Source organism: Rattus norvegicus, chromosome 13, assembly GCF_036323735.1.
Source record: "Rattus norvegicus strain BN/NHsdMcwi chromosome 13, GRCr8, whole genome shotgun sequence".
Classification (NCBI taxonomy): Eukaryota; Metazoa; Chordata; class Mammalia; order Rodentia; family Muridae; genus Rattus; species Rattus norvegicus.
The window spans coordinates 49,313,541-49,332,570 of NC_086031.1; the positions used below are offsets into that span (position 1 = coordinate 49,313,541).

General features: G+C 46.7%; 1 protein-coding gene and 1 long non-coding RNA gene across 3 annotated transcripts in view; one reads left to right on the forward strand and one right to left on the reverse strand.

Moving 5' to 3' along the window:
* Lmod1 (leiomodin 1) overlaps window positions 1-19,030 on the forward strand; it is a 42,278-nt gene that overhangs the window by 7,848 nt on the left and 15,400 nt on the right. The gene's annotated exons all lie outside the window — the stretch shown is intronic.
* Window positions 1,255-14,701, reverse strand: LOC120096253 (uncharacterized). The gene is made up of 2 exons (XR_005492461.2): window positions 14,411-14,701; window positions 1,255-2,274 (listed from the first exon to the last, which is right to left on the reverse strand). It is a non-coding gene; the product is annotated as an uncharacterized LOC120096253 (long non-coding RNA).

Consider the following 19,030-nt stretch of genomic DNA (forward strand, 5'->3'; position numbering starts at 1 on the left):
CGTGTGTGTGCCTGGTTCCCACAGTGGCCAGAAGAAGGGGTTAGATTCCCTGAAACTGAGGTAATGAATGATCATGAGCTGGGTGTCGGGAGCTGCTCTCTGCAAGAGCAGCAGGTGCTCTTGACCACTGAGACATCTTCCCAGCCTTTGAATAAGATTTAAAACCATGAGCCTAGAAGGGATCAATTAGGAGTGTGGTGTGTGGGTGGAGAAGAAGAGCAGACATTGGGCATTGGTAGAGGAGAGAGAATTAGTAGACTGAGGTGGGGAGGAACCTGGTGATCTCGTAAAAGCAAGTAGAAAAAAAGGAGTCAGGGAAAAGAGAGCTCTGCTCTCCACCTTGACCTTATTGCTAAGAGGTTTAAGAAGGCCAGGGGTCAGCCACAGTACCTGGAACATGGAAGCCACCGGAATAATGGAGTTATTTCACTATAGTGAGGAGTACACTCAGCAGTGTACACAGATTCAAGGAAGAATATAGGAGGTGTGTGTGTGTGTGTGTGTGTGTGTGTGTGTGTGTGTAACACAACCAAGAGATCCGAGGTAAATTTGGCATCGGAGAGGACTTTTATGAGACAGAGAACATTGTTGCCTATCTGTATGCTGTTGGGAATAAGTCGGCAAAAAGAAACACTTTGATGACACTGGGAAAGGAGTGAGGAAGAGACGGAGCTCACATGCAGAGGGCCACATGCCAGGCAGAGTCTCACCTCTGTGTGGAGGGAGAGCAAAGGAGATATCAAAGGAGTGATGCAGCCGGATTGAAAAATGTGGGGAGGGGGTTAGCGAAGCTGTTCTCTGATGCATTGACACGTGCACAGAGCGAGCTGGGAAGACACCACGGCAGCCATATATAGGCTGGATTGAAGCAGGGAGAATTTTAGGACGCCGAACAATAGTCAGAGGTCAAGGCCTAGGTCACCAGAAGAATGCTCCGTGCTCCCTGGGAGAGGTAGAGAAAACAGGAAAACACTTCTAGTCAAGATATCTGGCCTGCAAGCTGTCACCAGACTACAGCCAGGGCCAGCATTGCTTAAAATTCCAGTAGACTTTCTATTTCGTGTGCATCTGTCTGTTCTCAAGGCCACCCATGCTCAGGCATGAGGGATACACCATTCCTTCTCAGTACCTAGCTGACACCTGAGAGGTGGGACCTGAGCAGATTTCCAAGTCAAGTCAGGGAACATGGGGACTTTCCTGCTGACTCCTGACACTGTGTGGCTTCAGACAAGTGCCTAGCATCCATAGAAGCACTACCTTCTTTTGTTTTTTATTCTTTTTCGTACTGGATTTGTACTTCGCAAAGTGAGCCTTCCCCCATACAGCTTTTACAGCAACAAAAGCCATGCAGACGTGTGCACAGTACATACGTGTAGACAGAGTTGGGTGACTGACCAGAGTGATCAGGACATTGAACACATTGACAGTACCACAGCACCCAGCCAAGCTTCCTCCCCAGGGCTAACACCTACCTCAACTCCCAACCTCAGAGTTTAGTTTCATCTGGTTTTATAGAGTCCTATGGGAAGAGTTCTCTGTCTAGAGACGTTCACTCCACTGTAGGTAAAACCAAGGGTGGTGTCATCCATAGCATTTGGTTTTGTTTTGGTTTTGTTTTCTGAGATAGGGTTTCTCTGTGTAGCCCTATCTGTTCTGGAACTTGCTCTGTAGACCAGACTGGCCTCGAACTCAGAGATGTGCCCGCCTCTGCCTTCAGAGTGCTGGGATTAAAGATATGTTCCACCACACTTTTATACCTCCATCCTGTGCAATATTCCACAGCCTGAGTATATCATAGCTTATTTAATCCATCTTCCTGTTAACGGGAATGTGGGTGGTCTCCAGTCCAGGGCTATTACAAACCATGATGCTAACAAGGACATGGCTCTCCCACTTGCGACTTCCTTTCTGTTTGGTGTGTGTCTAAGTATGGAATTTATGATTCAAAACCACTTGACTTACTTCAAGGGATGACGCTACTGATTTGAAGAGTCTTTATGAAGATGAGATTTAAAAAGATGGAGTTAGTCTGACCCCATGCTTTGCAAATAATGGGTGCTTGGCAGATGGCTGTCTTGGTCATTTCCAGGCGAGCCCATCTTTGAGAGCAGCCAGGGTGCAGGCACGATCTTTGGATATAGTCTGTACCCATCTTCTTTCTAACATAGTCTTCTAAGAGTCAGACACTTTCCTAAAGCTGAGGCTAGGTTCTTTTACTCCGGACTCTCTAGCTTTCCAAACCGCGTGGACAGGAACAGTGTCTTCTAGCAGAGCCTGGTGGCAGAAGCAGGTGGATCTCCGTGAGTTCAAGGCCAGCCCCGTCCATAAATCAAGTTCTTTGACAACAAGAGCTATGTAGTAGGGAAACCCTGTCTCAAAAAAAAAAAAAAAAAAAAAGCCACAAGTAGGAGCTGGAGAGATGACTACTCTTCTAGAAAACCGGGGTTCAAATCCCAGCACCCACATGGCAGTTCACACCAAGATCGAATAACCTCACACAGAAAAAATACATGCAAAACAAAATGTGCACATTTTTTTAAAAGAAAAAGGTAAATAAATAAAAGAAAGAAAAAGGAGGGGTTTTCTACTTGACACCTCCTCCCCTCCTCTTTGCTTGCTCCCATGCGGCAGCCCACTGCCTCTTCAGCTAAGTTCCAGGCCCCTCTTGGCTTAGTTTCCTCTTATGTCTGCGTTTCGAGTCGCTCTAAACATTGTTCTCAGCGCTCAGATTCAATCTTCTCCAGCCTGTTGTCTCCTCAGTGTGGTAGGACTGTCAGCATTTCCAAGCCACATCTGAACCCCAGTCACACCTGGAGAGAACGTCCCTGCCATCCATACCGGGCCTCTGTGAACTGAAAGCCCATTCCTCAGCTGTCCCTCAGAGCCACCCAGGACGTCTTGCCCTGACCCTCACACTCCCCAAAGGCAGCCGTGCTCTATGAACCATTTCTTTTCACCCTGAACAGATGACCTAGCCCACATTTCACAGAGAAACGTGAAGCCTGCACGGAAGATGCTTGAAAGCCTGTGAGCACCCAATGCAAACCCTCTTCTCTCTCTGCCCATGGAAAGGGCTTCTTTTCTCCTGCCCACCTTGGGATTTCACTCCCTCCTGGCTCCACAAGGACCTTTGCTACTTTGCACCCCTCCCTTCGGCTGCAGCATCCTCTGCCCTCAGGTCTCAGCTCAGCTCTTTTGCCTCCTAACCAGGCTACAGAAAAACCATCACCACTGAGCATCTGCCTCTCCACAATGCCCTCAGCTTCGATGGGGCAGCCTGGGACCTCCCATTGCTGGGTCTAGGGCACATGCCTTGGTTTTTTGGAGACAGAGTTTCTTTGTGTAGCCTAGCCCTGCTATCCTGGAACTCACTCTGCGGATCAGACTGGCCTTGATCTCACAGAGATTTACCTGCTTCTGCTTCCTGACTGCTGGGATTAAAGGCTTGTGCCACCACCGTCTGGCCATTCTCTTGTTTTTTGTTTTGTTTTTACTTTTTAAAAAGTTACTTATTTAGTTTATGTACATTGTTGATTTGCCTGCATGCATGTCTGTGTGAGGGTGCTGGGTCTCCTGGAACAGGAGCTATAGACAGTTGGGAGCTACCATGAGGGTGCTAGGAATTGAACCCAGGTCCTCAGAAAGAGCAGCCAATGCGCTTAATCTCTGAGCCATCTCTCCAGCCCCTCTCTTGTTCTTTTTTTTTTTTTTAAGTTTTTTAAAAAGATGTATTTATTTACTATATATAAGTACACTGTAGTCATCTTCAGACACACCAGAAGAGGGCATCCGATCTCATTACAGATGGTTGTGAGCCACCATGTGGTTGCTGGGATTTGAACTCAGGACCTCTAGAAGAGCAGCCAATGCGCTTAATCTCTGAGCCATCTCTCCAGTCCCTCCCTTGTTCTTAAAACACTCACTTCTGCGGCACCAAGACACCATCCATGTCCACCTGGCTCTCCTTTTTTTCCCCCTAGTTACTCCTTCCCGCCTGCAGAGGGACATGGTGCCCTCTGTAATGGCCGGCTGGCCACACATCCTCTGCAGTCTCCCCAGGTGCCTTCTGCCCCACAGCCACAGCTACCACCCTATGCTCAGCCTCTATCTGTGGCCTAGATCTCTATTTTGGGTTCTAGATCATTCAGTTGCCTCTTGGATACCTCAAGTGTCTCAAATTCAACCCGTCTAAAAATAAATTAGTCATCGACACCCCAACTTCTTCCTGAACCTGCTTTTCCTCTACCTTCTGCACTTTGGCGCTAGAAATACCATCTAACCCAGAACCAAGGACACAACCCTGGAGGTTAGGCAGCCCTCTTGTCTCCCCTGGTTTCCAGGCTTGATGAGTGATAGAATCCTGCCTGTGACCCCTGTGATCTCTTAGCTCCTCTCTCTCTTACACATCCACCGCCTCCACCCATGTCATCAGACTCATGTCCTCCCGGCTCCCCGTCTCTCGACATTGCAACCTTTCCTGGCCTTGCCTGCCAGTCTTATTATAAGATGAAACCATGATCTTGCCCCTCCCTGCAGAAAAGCCTTCAGTTGCTCAACAGAGCTTCCATGATCAAATTTACCCTCCTTAGCATGGCTTAGGAGGTCCTTGGCGAGCCAGCGCCTGTCACGCTCAAGCCTCTAATACCCTTCTCCTTCACCTCTACCCTTTTCTGTAGTTGGAGTCCATTTGTTGGTTCTTCATAGCTGCCAAGCCTTCTCCTGCTCGAGCCCTCAGTGCCTTTGAAAGTTCTGTCACCTGAGTGGGACGCTAGGTCTCGAGAGACCTTGCTTCATTGACATCCTCTTTAGAAAGATGTCATGGCCGAGTGGTGGTACTCACCTTTAACTTCAGCACTTGGTAGGCAGAGACAAAATGGATCTCTGAGTTCAAGGCTAGCCTGGTCTACAAAGTGAGTTTCAGGACAGCCAGGGCTACACAGAGAAAAAAAAATTAAAACTGAAAACAAACAAACAAAAAAACCAACAACAAAAAACAACCAACCAACAAACCACACAAACCAGCAGAATTTTCCTGACCTCCAGTCTAGACCTGTATGCTCCGTTCCTGGGTTCACAGCAGCATCTGCGATGTCTGGCACTTTGCACCGCACCTAACACATCATTTTAGCATCTCCCTCTGTTCCTCCCCAAGCTCCTCCTCCTTCCTTTCCCTCCTCTTCTTCCTCTTCCTCCATTCCTACTTCCTCCTCTTTAATTTCAGAAGACTTATTATTGCGTGTGTATGATGTGTTTGTATATGTGAGTGTGGGTGGGTGAGTCATATCACCTGTGTGGACGTCAGAGGACAATTTTGGGGTGTCTTTTCTCTTCTACCACGGATTGTGGTTGAATGGGGTAACCAGGCTCCAGGGCTAAACGTGTTTGCTTTGCAAGCCTGAGGAGGAAGAGGACAAGGAAAGGTTGTAAATGTCATTTTTTACTTTATTTTACTTATGATTAGGGTGGGGTTTTACTTGGTACAGCACACTTGTGGAGGTCAAAGGAGAGTTTGCAGAAGTTGGTCCTCTCTTTCTACCATGTGGACTTAAGAATTGAACTCATGCCTAGCAAGCGCAAGGCCCTGGGTTCGGTCCCCAGCTCCGGAAAAAAAAAAAAAAAAAAAAAAAAGAATCGAACTCAGGTTGTCAGTCTTTTTTTTTTTTTTCCGGAGCTGGGGACCGAACCCAGGGCCTTGCACTTGCTAGGCAAGCACTCTACCACTGAGCTAAATCCCCAACCCAGGTTGTCAGTCTTAGTACAGGCCCCTACCCACAGATTCATCTTGCTGGTCTCAAGTATTAGAAAATTGAGCTTAACTCTTCTGAGAATTTTTTTTTTTTTTTTTTTTTTTTTTTTTTTTTTTTTTTTGGCTTTTCGAGACTAGGTTTCTCTTCATTCCCCTATTGTCCTGGAACTCGCTCTGTAGACCAGGCTGGTCTTGAAATCAGAGACTTGCCTGCCTCTGCCTCCTGAGTGCTTGGATTATAGACATGAGCCACCACCACCAGACTTTCTTCTGAGGCTCTGAAAATACGGTTTTGTGCAAATTGTCAAAGGAAGAGGCCTTTGGCAGTGGTGTGCCACCGTATCCCAGTTTCTGTGAACAAAGAAATAAGCCCAAGCCTCATGTTCTTGGATAGGCAGATGTCTGGCAAGACATTCATACATCCCATTCTCTTCCTCGTCTTGTCTCTCTTTCTGAGCTCTGTAGGGATGTGAAATCACAGACGGACACTTGGACACTTCCTAGGAAACATGGTCAAATCCACCCAGGGCCCATGAACCGCTCAGGGCCCCTGAAGATGGAGTGAGCCTCCCATCATTTAGGTTCCCCCTTAAGCCTCCAGGAGCTTTGCCTGTAGAGCCAGGACAAACAGCATAGCTTCCCTAGAGAACTTGCTACAAGCAGTGTCCCTCTGGACCCTCCCATTCCCCTGCAGAGAGTCAGGAAGGGAGCTACCGTTCTCACAGCACTCACAGGACCTCCTCTCTGGGAGCCTGGGGCCTAGATATGTAGATTTGGAACCTAGAAAGGTCTGGGTAACCTGCTGCTGCAGCTATGGAAACATGTCTACTGGACAGGGCAGAGCTAAGATTAGGTCCTTATACAATAGACAATCCTCTGTCTTTCTTAGTCAGACTTCCACAAGAGAATTAAACCCTATGAGAGAGAGAGAGAGAGAGAGAGAGAGAGAGAGAGAGAGAGAGAGAGAGAGATCAAATGACTATTTTCTCAGTTCCCCTGGTGTTTCTATAACAGAAGACCAGTCTGGGAAATTATTACTTCTTTTACTTTTTTTTTTTCCCCCGGAGCTGGAGACCGAACCCAGGGCCTCGCGCTTGCTAGGCAAGCGCTCTACCGCTGAGCTAAATCCCCAACCCCGGCTTCTTTTTTTTAAATTGGATATTTTTATTTACATTTCAAATGTTATTCCCTTTTCTGGTTTCCGGTCCATAAGCCCTCCTATCCCATCCCCCTCCCCCTTCTTCTATAAGGGTGTTCCCCCTCCCCAACCACCCCCCTAGGAAGCCCATTTCAACTGTAACTCTCACAAAGATGTGGGACAGCTAGCCCTGTTCTCAATCCATAAGAAGGAAATAGATTCATTATTTGTAATGGATGCTTTGAGGAATTAGTGGTTGGTATTTCCTGCTAGAGTTCCATCTGCCTCAGGCTGGCGTTAGGACATTTTGCTTCTACCAAGTTTTCTGAGAACGGGCCATTTCACCTATCCCAATGGGAGCGCATCTGCCACTGAGCGATGACACGCCCGTCCCCTGTCCCCTGTCACAGCTAGGCTTAACTCAATCTCAGAATCGCTGGAAGGATGTTGGCAGTGACCATAAAGTACTGGAGATGCAACTGTTTCTGTGGTCAAGGGGGTTAGGCTGAAGTCTTCAGACTGGCTTCCAGGTCTGACAGTTCTTGCTTTAAAGAGCGGTGTGAGCAGGCCTGGTAGCGCACGTCTCTTTTGTTCGTTTGCTTTTGTTCTTTTCATAACTGCATTTCACTCTGTAGCCCTGGGTGTCCTAGAGCTTGGAGATCCACCTGCCTCTGCCTCCTCGGTGTGGTGCTAAAGGTGTGTCATGCCTGTTAGGTGGCACAGTCTTTTTTTTTTTTTTTTTTTTTCCCGGAGCCGGGGACCGAACCCAGGGCCTTGCACTTGCTAGGCAAGTGCTCTACCACTGAGCTAAATCCCCAACCCCTAAAGTGGCACAGTCTTTAATCCCAGTAGAGGCAGACTAATCTCTGTGAGTTAGAGGCCAGCCTGGTCTACTACTAAATTCCAGTTTAGCTAAGGCAGCATAGTGAGACCCGGTCTCAACAAAACAAGAACGAAAAAGAGCAGCGTGCTACTTGTGGCTGGCTTTCTTTAAAATATAACTTATAACAGGAAGCGCTGGTGCATGGCTTTAGACCCAGCACTCAGGGGGCAGAGGCAGGTGGATCTCTGACTTCGAGGCCAGCCTGGTCTACAGAGATCATTTCAGGACAGCCAGGGCTCCACAGAGAACTCCTGTCTTGAAAAAGGAAGAAAAAAATTATATATAATTTATATATAATACATATATAATTTATAATGTATTATAGAAGTGTGACCTTCCCTGTCTTTCTGTCTTTTAAAAGTTAGCGTAATTATAATGTGTTTCTTTATGGCATTTTGGGGAGCAATTCATCCTTCTCCTTTGTCCTTACATATTTTTCTCCAGCATGGCTCTCCTGTGGAGAGGATGGCTCCAACTGCCCCCAGAGGGCTCTCCCTCTCTGGCCACTTTCCTGTCACAGCCCCCATGCTCTCTTCCTCCCGATTACAGAGCTCCCTCCTCAGCAGAGGCCTCTCTCTGTGCTTTCCCGTTTGTGCCTGAGACCTTTCTGTGCACATGTACGTTCCATTAAGTTTTCTCTCCTGCTCATCCCATTCGTCCTTTCTTCATTTCACTAAAACTTCTTCCTAAACACCACTTTCAGTGGGCGTCATCACAGCCCACTGTACGGCAGTATGGAACCACTTGCCTATATTTGGACATTTACATGGTTCTCAATAAATATACTTTCCAAGGCCCCAAACAGATCTCTAGAGCCTCAACACAAGCTCTTTCCCTTGGCCCCTGGCGCTTATCCCCAGAGCTGAGGCCAGCCGAACCAGATGATAAATAGACCCATTATCGCATTTGTCTCCCAGCTGAGTCTCTGATGAAACGAAAGTCCCCGAGGAGAGCAAAGACTCCCTGATGCTGGAAACGCAGGACTGATGGGCAGCTTACAGGGCAGACATCCCATAGTGTGGGGAAACATGAGGTCACAAATGTTATTTTTCAGGGGATCATGTTCCCAGTGTTGGCTCATCTGCCAAGCAGAGCGCTTTTCCTCTTTCTCAGCTCCCTGGGCTATGCCAGGGTGTATGCACCCTGAGAGAGCAGATGCACCAAGGTTCCCTCTGTTTTGGAAAGAAGACTTATTGCTACTTAAAAATAACCAGAGGCTAGGGTGTGTGGCACAGTTGGTATAGGGCTTCCCTCTGGTACGTGAAGCCCTGGGTTTGATCCCAAGTGCTGCAAAACAAAACAAAACAAACAAACAAACAAATAAGGCAAAACAAAAGAAACCTACCAGCAGCAACACAAATGCAATAAAACCAGAATGCAGTCAAGACTCCAGCCTTGGGCAATATCAAGTAAGTCCAGAGAGAATATCAGGAAGGGGGAGTAACTGGTCCCTCCCTCTACTATGCCAGATGCACACAACACCAAGGGAAGCAGTAATTTCTCTTGGTGAAAACCACAGAGAAGCACCACACATACGGAGTAGCTAGAATCTGGACATGCATCTGGACCTGCCAGATTCATTCAGCCACAGTGAGTCTAATACCTCCTGTCTGTGTCAACCTTTGTGGGTTCCACATGTGTCACATGTGAACCTCCTGTGTGCTTGGTATGGCTAGATGACCTTTAACCTACCTGACAGATGAGAAAACTGAGTCTTCCTGAGGCCACGCAGCTGGCACCCAAGAAAGGTCTCAATTCTTCCTTTTGTCTTTAACTTGAAACAAATCACGTATAATTTGAAAGAAAAACAAACAACAATACTTTCCTATTATCTGTGTATGTGTGTGTGCATATGATGTGTGTGCATATGAAGTGTGTGCATATGATGTGTGTGCATATGAAGTGTGTGCATATGATGATGTGTGCATATGATACGTGTGCATATGAAGTGTGTGCATATGATGTGTGCATATGATATGTGTGCATATGAAGTGTGTGCATATGATGTGTGCATATGATATGTGTGCATATGAAGTGTGTGCATATGATGTGTGCATATGATATGTGTACATATGAAGTGTGTGCATATGATGTGTGTGCATATGAAGTGTGTGCATATGAAGTGTGTGCATATGATGTGTGCATATGAAGTGTGTGCATATGAAGTGTGTGCATATGAAGTGTGTGCATATGATGTGTGTGCATATGAAGTGTGTGCATATGAAGTGTGTGCATATGAAGTGTGTGCATATGATGTGTGTGCATATGAAGTGTGTGCATATGATGTGTGTGCATATGATGTGTGTGCAGAAGACAATTTTGCAGAGTCGTTTCTTTCTGTCCACTTTTATGTGGGGGCTGATGCTCTAACCCAGGTCATTAGGGTTACCCGGCAAGCACCTTTACCCACTGAACCATATTGCTGGTTCAAACTGTGTGTGACTTAATGGAAAACAAAAACCCAACCAACCTTGTTCCTCTGCTAGAACAGAGAGTGCATTTGTTCATTTGCATGTTTAAGGCTAAGGACTGTTGAGTCCTGGTGGCTGCCTGGCCCTGGGCAAACCCTGAAAACCCACTCTAAGATGGGCTCTGGTGGGAAGAATGGCTGCTGAGAAGCACGTTGGGCCTTTCTGTCCTGATTCCTTCTTCTGCTGGCCCAGCAGGGCCTGGTGTCCTGACTCCCTTTCCCACCCTTCTCCCTTACCACAGACTTTATTTAACTCGTGAAACTTCTGTCCTCTCTTCAAAACTGTCTCATCTCTTTCTTAAAGCTTTTGTCCCCAAACTTTGCTCTGGAAGAGGCCATGATTTCCCGCTTGCCTCTACGGACACTGCAGCAACCATACAAGCCTAGAGGTTTTCTAGTTAATCAGAGACAAAAATAAACTTAAAGAAAAGAAAAGAAAAGAAATGGGTCCCAGGGGAAGTGACAGACATTCTAGGCTTAAATTGTCCCCTACAGCCACCATTGGCCACATACTCAGTGATGGTTTGCTGTACAAGGGAGAGGACTTGAGTTCAGGCCTCAGAGCCCACATAGAAGCCCAGGCACAGTGGCATGTGCTCACACTCCACGGGCTGAGGAGGCAGAGCCAGGTGACCCCTGGAGTTTGTTTGTGGCCAGAATTTGGCTTCCAGTTCCAGAGAGACAAGAGTTGATCATGGGGTGAGAGAGTGGCAGAAACAGGAAGCCGGGAGATCACATCTTTAACTGAAAGCAGGAAGCAGAGAGATGGACCTTGTTGCAGGGTCAGAGTTTAAGCTTTCAAAGGCCACTCCCAGCAATGAACTCCTCTAGCACGGTTACACTTCCTCACGACTGCATCAAATAGTGACGCCAACTGAGGACTAAATATTCAATGCCTGAGCCTACAGGAGACATGTCTCTTTCAAACCACCCCCCCCCACAAAGCACAATTTTATTATACAGCTATATATGTATTATATGATAGATTAGTATACAATATGATATATTTGTATGTTGAAATGGTACCATTTGAATTGTTAAACTTAATTTTATCTTTTATGGTTTTTTCTGTGATGTGACTACCAAAAACATTTTGAGTTTATACACACACACACACACACACACACACACACACACACAAACATGTATATATATATTATATATATATTATATATATTTCACATTATATTTCCTTCAGGATGTACAATATAAGATGGTTATTGTTTAAATATCCTTATAAGTCAGAGAAAATAGAAACATCGCTCTTCTGTAGTCTTAAGTGGAATTGGAAGACGGAGCGTGTCCTTTGCTTAAATAGCATTTATTAAGATGAAATTTCAAGCCGGGCACAGTGGTGCATGCTTTTTGTCCCAGCACTCAAGAGATCGAGGCAGGAGGATCTCTGTGAGTTTGAGGCCAGCCTGGTCTACAGAAGAAGTTCCAAGACAGTCATGGCTACACAGAGAAGCCCTGTTTGAAACACCAAAATAAAACAAAACAAAACAAAACAGCAACAACAACAAAAACAGTGAAAAATAAGTTTAGTCCTGGGGCTGGAGAGATGGCTCAGTGGTTAGGAGCACTGACTGCTTTTCCAGAGGTCCTGAGATCAAATCCCAGCAACCACATGGTAGCTCACAACCATCTGTAATGAGATCTGGTGCCCTTTTCTAATGTGTTTGGGGACAGTGACAGTGTACTCACTTACATAAAATAAATAAAATCTAAAAAAAAAAAGTTTAGTCCTATCGCTTGAGAGGCAGAAGCAGGTAGATCTCTGAGTTCAAAGCCAGCCTGGTCTACAGAGTGAGTTCCAAAACAGGCAGGAACCCCTGTCTTGAAAAGCCATAACGAATGAATGAATGAATGAATGAATGAATGAATAAATACATAAATAAATAAATGTTTGAGCAATATAAGATAAGAAATGAATCCAGCATGGTGGCTTTGTGCCCGTAATCCCAGCACCTAGCATGCTGAGGCAGGAGCATCACCATTAGTTCGAGGACAGCATAGCTCCAAAACCTAAATAGGACGAAACAAAGGAGGGAAAGACACAAGAAGGCAGGAAGAGTGGGACCGAGGAACGGAAGGAAGGAAGAGTAAACAGAAAGGTTGTGGGTTTTTTTTTTTTTTTTTTTTTTTGGTTCTTTTTTTTTGGAGCTGGGGACCAAACCCAGGGCCTTGCGCTTCCTAGGCAAGCGCTCTACCACTGAGCTAAATCCCCAACCCCAAGGTTGTGGTTTTGTTTGCTGTAATTTTTCTATTATTTGTACACATATAAGGCCAAGATGCTTTCAGTTGTCTTTTCTTTCCATTGAGATACAACTCATATACTGTAAGACTTGCCCTTCTGCAGTATGTAGTTCAGGCCTGGGGCTGCAGCCCAGTGGTACAGCACCTGCCTCGTTCCTGTGAGGCCCTAGACTCATTCCCCAGTACTGCCCCAAAGGGGCGTGGCTCGATAGACTGGGTGTAACTATATTCAAAGTATTGTACAATCAACAATACTACCGAATTCCAAACTATTTTTTGATACCCTCCAAACCCTTTAGCAAGATGACAAGATGACTCAACTCATAAAGGCACAGACTTCCAAGCCTCTTGACCTGAATTTGATCCCCGACTCTCACAAGTTGTCTTCTGATCTCCGCGTGTGCACCATGACACATGTGCCTTGTGTCTACCACCAATCACTTATATTACTACTACTACTACTACTACTACTATTACTACTACTACTACTATTATTACTACTACTACTGCTACTACCACCACCACCACCACCACCACCACCACCACCACCACCACTACTATTCTGGATCCTTCCTGTAAGTGCAATCATACCATATGTAGTCCTTGGGTTCTGATTTCTTTAAACTATGTAACTTTGAGTTTCCATAATTTGCAATGGCACTTTGTTCTATTTTACGGCTGAATAGTTTTTCATTGTGTGGCTAACACACATTTCATTTGTATCCACTTTGAGGCTGTTGTGAATGATGCTGTTCTGGGCATCGGTAGGTAAGTTTTCTGGTGGATTCTTCTAGTTCTAGTTCTCTTGGGGTAAAACTACTGGTTCTGTGGTAGTTTTGTGTGTAGCTTTCTGAGCTCCACACTACTTTCCAATATGGCAGTACTTGTCTGCAGTATGTGAGCATTTCAGCTTCTCCGCCTCCTTACTGATGGTTATTATTGTCTGACACATCTAGTGGGTGTGATTAACACCCAGAGATCTGATTGTTGCTCCCCGGTTGTTACGCTTCTCTCTTGACTCTACTTCTAAACGGCTTCCACGAAAGAGGTTACCTCTGACTCTTTGGTCGAGTTCCTGCTTCCCCTGAGCATTCACACCGTGTTGAGGCCACTTAGCACCGGAGAGCAGGCCCCTTAGCCTGTTCCTTCCCCCTCAATCTTGACTTCATAACATGCATGCCTCTGCCAAGGGCTGGAGGCTGGCACCCATTGGTTCATGTGGGTAGAACAGCAAAAGGAATTACTATTATTACCTGTTTAAGTGTGATATGGATTCTGCACGCTTTTTTTTTTAAGTTTTTTTTTTTTTTTTTTTGGAGCTGGGGACCGAACCCAGGGCCTTGCGTTTGCTTGGCAAGCGCTCTACCACTGAGCTAAATCCCCAACCCCCACTCCTGTCCTTTTAATCCACCCCTCTCCCAATCAGGCTTTAGGCTGGCCACAGTATTTGCGGGACCCAATGTAAAATGAGACTTGTTCAGAATTAAGACTTTCAAGGGGAAGCAGGAAAGAGTTCAAGGTTGAGGTTGGCTTGGGCCAGGACAGAGAAGCAAATAGGGCAAAGAATGAAGACTTGCAAGGCAGTCAAAGGAGAGCATTAAAAGAAGGCAGTCCTTTCTGAGCCCATAGGAGAGCATTAAAAGAAGGCAGTCCTTTCTGAGCCCAAAGGAGAGCATTAAAAGAAGGCAGTCCTTTCTGAGCCCGGACCCTGTAGTGCTGCAGAGGCCAAGTGCTGGTCCCAATTAGGCCATTGTAGCGGCTTTGTTTAGAAAAGGCAGGAGGGTGGCTGGGTGGGAGCCAGGGCTCTGCTCAAACAGCTCCAGGCAGCAAGAGGACAGCATGTTCCTCCTGCCAACCCCCTCTCCCCAACCCCCCAGTACTCCAGAGGGACCCAGCATGCTGAGACAAATAGCTTACTTTTAAGTAAATCTTTACAATGTTTCCAAGCTTGCTGAGCTTCCTATCTCCGCTGAATGATAAGGCAGAAAGTAGCAGGCAAGCTTTTTCGAGTGCAGAGCGCTGAAGTGGCTTGTTTGTCTCTCCAAAGAGATTTCCTGGTTTCTCCAAAAATGGGGCTTGCTACAAGCTTCCCAGTGTGAGTCACCAGACCAGTTGGCAAAACAATGGAGCTGCCCCTCCAAGGACATAGAAAGTCTGCCCCATAGACGGCAGGCCCAGGCTGTAGCCCTCAGGAATCTCAAAGGGAACCCAGAACAGCTGGCTTGAAAGGTTGCCAGCCCAGCCGTGCCTCACCTTGCACCTCTCACTAGCCCTAGAATGCAGGGGTTCTGTGGAAGGAGGAGGCCAGGGGGAGAGCTCTCTCTCCCACCTGCTCTCTTCTGGTGCCTCTGGCAGAACTGCTCCTCCAAGCCAGGTCACCGCCTCCATTCAACACTCCCTGATTGGAAATCCTGACTCTTCAAGACTCAAGCAGTCAAGGGTCCCCAACCCCTTTAGTAGAATGAGCTGACAGATGACACGTTTTAGGAGTGTAGCCACCCAAGCTTGTACATCACTCCTGTTCTCTCGGAAGCTGCTTCTGATCCCATCACTTCCAGAGGCAAGGCAGGCACATCTGTGCGTGCATATCTGGTTTCTTGCCCATGTGGCCAACAAAGACCATTTTTCTCAGGATCCCCCAGCATCACCAGGAGATTACCTGGAAGGCGAAAGCAAGTTGAGGTTATGTTTACATCAACTCCAATTCTTGGATTTTTGGGTTTGGGGTGTGTGTGTGTGTGTGTGTGTGTGTGTGTGTGTGTGTGTGTGTGTGTGTGTTTGAGACAGGGGCATCTATGTAGTCCAGGCTAGCCCAGATTTGTGATCCTCCTGCCTCTTAAGTACTGAGATTTAAGTACATACTATCACGCCTAGCAGGCTTTGGTTTTTAGATTTATGTTTACTATTTTTTTTTTTTTTTGGTTCTTTTTTTTCCGGAGCTGGGGACCGAACCCAGGGCCTTGCACTTCCTAGGCAAGCGCTCTACCACTGAGCTAAATCCCCAACCCCTATGTTTACTATTTTTAATTATGTGTGTATGTGTGGGTCTGCCCACGTGAGCTCAGGTGCCTTTAAATGTAACTATCCCTGAACTGGAATTACAGACAGGTGTGAACTAGCAGCCTAACGTGAGTTCTGGGAACTGAACTTTTAACCCACTGAGCCATCCCTCCAGCTCCTGAATTTTATTTTTGTTCTATGGATTAAGCGATTCAATGATAATTTTCTGTTTTAGTGAATAACTCTACTTTCTGTGGACAAGATTCCCCCATCATAAAAGCACTTCAGCTATTAAACATCCGTTGGAAAAGAAACAGTGACATTGTTACCTTGTGTATATTCCAAAGTACTGCCCTGAATGACAAGTCTAGACTGACCCTCTCTCCTCCTCAGCCAGAGCTCACCAGGAAGAAAAGGGAAGAGCTTGGGAAAGGGTGGGGACAGCCCTGCAAAGGCCTAGCACCTCCAAGCTTCGGCCAGAGCAGAGCTGAGGAATTATGGGTGCAGGGAGGAAGAACCCCAGGCTGGGAGGAGGCTGGGTGTCTACATCTGACCCTGAAGGCAGCCAGGGAGCCATTGGCATGCTTAGGCAAAGATCTGAGAGGTGTGTGCCTCAGAAAGGCCTAGTGGCTGCAGGGCCCTGTTACTGGGAACATGGTTAACACTGGGGACAAGGCTGTTAGCCTAACCCTGTGAGGGGAAGGAGAGCCTGGACCAAGAGAAGTGTTATGGAATGTAGGACCTATATGGTGGAGACGAATAAAGAGCTCCTGTGTGAAATAGGATAGTTTGGGGTTGGGGATTTGGCTCAGTGGTAGAGTGCTTGCCTAGCAACCGCAAGGCCCTGGGTTCGGTCCCCAGCTCCGAAAAAAAGAAAAAAAAAAAAAAAAAGAAATAGGATAGTTTTCCAGCCTCCTACTTTGGGCCACTGGTTGGACAGAAGGGAAAAGTGAGTACAGAAGGACCCATGTGACCACCATGTCTCCTCTCCTTCTCCAGCAGAGCCAACACTGGGTGTATAGGGAACCCTACACCTACTGTGTGACGCACACAGTAGATAGGAGGCAAGAGTTGATGGGCCCACATTTTGAGGTACTTAGAGTACACAGACCAAGAAGGTTACTAAACCTTAAGTACAAGGTTCTGGATCTGTAGTGTTGTGTGGCCCAGAGACAGAGCTTTGAGAGGCATTGAAACTGAATACGAGTGAACTGGGGCTGGAGAGATGGCTCAGGGATTAAGAGCACTTATTGCTTTTGCAGGGGACCTAGATTCTGTTCCCAGCACACTATGGTGGTACACAACCATTTGTAACTACGTTCCAGGGGATTCAGAAGCCCTCTTCTGATCTCCCAGAGATGTTGTGCATCCATACATGCAGGTGAAACATTCATGAACAAAAAATGAAATTAATATTTTTTAAAAAATAAAGACATAAAATCAATACACACACACACACACACACACACACACACACACACACACGAATGGCCCGAGGGTGGCTAAGTTACCAGGAAAGAGGGTGGGAATGTGAAAGCAAGGTTTGAGATTTGATCAGACAACACTGCTGGTCCTGTGTCTAGCGGAGGAAAAGGCACCTTGAGGACGGTTGAAGAAGATGCTAAAGCAAAAGAAAACCATGGCTGGAGACTGAGGGAAGGATGTGTGCTACAGGAGGCTCTGGTCGCCCCCAAGTGCTCCCTAGGCAGTTAAGGAAGGCAAGGAACAAGGAACAGAGATGCTGGGGTCATCGAGAGGGCTCAGCAGGCAAAGGTACTTGCCAGGGGACCCTGGCGACTGAATCCCATACGTAAAGGTGGAAGGAGAAAAACAGCTCCTGAAAGGTGTGTCTGCCCTGCACCGGTGCGCCGTGGCACAGGAGCCCACACACAGCGTTCGGATGTGCGCACACTATCAATAGCATTTAAGTAAGTAAAAGAAAATGTAAAAGACGGAAACCTGCTTTGGCAACAAGGGGTGGTAGGGAGCGATCTGGACGGAACTAACTTCTGTGGTGTGCTGAGAGGGAGGCAGGATTGTGTTGGTCCGAGGTGAAAACGTGGGACTCTCTGAGGAAGCTAGAGGTGGGCGAATCCTGGATACTAATGCCGGTTGGAGATAGAATCCTGATTTACAGGGGTGTATGAGCAAGTGAGAGGAGGAGCTGGAGAGAGGCAGTAAGCTTAGCCTGCGTCTCAGGACAGGGAGTGGGAAGGGAGGGGAGGAAGAGGAGAGTTTGTAGGTGTGACACAGGACAGTAGAATACCCTACAGCTGGGTTTTTGATCCTTTCTGGAATGTAGAGGAGATTCTTTGCAGAGGATAGAATAGAATGGGATTAAAGAGGCAATTGGGGGGGTGGTGGAGAGATGGCTCAGTGGTTAAGAGCACTGACTGCTCTTCCAGAGGTCCTGAGTTCAAATCCCAGCAACCACATGGTGGCTCAAAACCATCTGTAATGGGATCTGATGTCCTCTTCTGGTGTATCTGAAGACAGCTACAGTGTACTCATATACATAAAATAAATAAATCTTTAAAAAAAAAAAAAAGAGGCAATGGGGGAGAGGAATCCAGCAACTGTGCAGAGATGTGGAAACCGGACCGGAAGTAACAGTTGACTTATCCTGTAGGTGCCTCACTGAAGCCCTAGCAAATGGTCCGGCCAACAAGATGGTTTAATACAGCCAGTAGGATGTTTTTCTGTCCTGAAAGAGAAAGGAAGTGATGAGCAGACATTTATGAGATGTTTTCATTTCCTGGGTGGTCTCCTCCATTTAGCAGAACTTACGTGTCCTTTCTGTTTGGGTCTTAGAGACAGGGTCCTACTGTGTAGCCCTGCTGACCCAACACTTGCTACACAGACCAGGCTGGCCTTGAACTTACACTGATCCTCCTCCTTCCCCAGTGTTGGGATTACAGCTGTGTGCATGGCTTTTAAGTATTGTTCCAGCCTACATATTCCTCGACATCTAGAGTATTGGTAATGAGCTGGGTGTGAATTTAAGACTGAGAAAAGTCGGGGTTGGGGATTTAGCTCAGTGGTAGAGCGCTTGCCTAGCAAGCGCAAGGCCCTGGGTTCAGTCCTCAGCTCTGAAAAAAGGAAAAAAAAAAAGAAAAGACTGAGAAAAGTCAGCCTTCTTTGGAAAGATGATATTTATAGAGTGGTGGCCCGGAGGAAAGCCACTAGAAAGTCACTAATGGAGGACAGAGCTTGGACAATGTGGTGTGTTATATGTGTTTGGCCCAGGGTGTGGCACTATTAGAAGGTGTGGCCTTGTTGGAGTATGTGTGTCATTGTGGGTGTGGGCTTTAAGACCCTCACTCTAGCTGTCTTCCACTAGCAGCCTTCAGATGAAGATGTAGAACTCTCAGCTTCTCCTGCACCATGCCTACCTGGGTGCTGCCATGTTCTTGCCTTGATGATAATTAACTGAACCTCTGAACCTGTGAGCCAACCCCAATTATATGTTATCCTTATAAGAGTTGCCTTGGTCATGGTGTCTGTTCACAGAGCAGTAAAACCCTAAGACAGACAAAG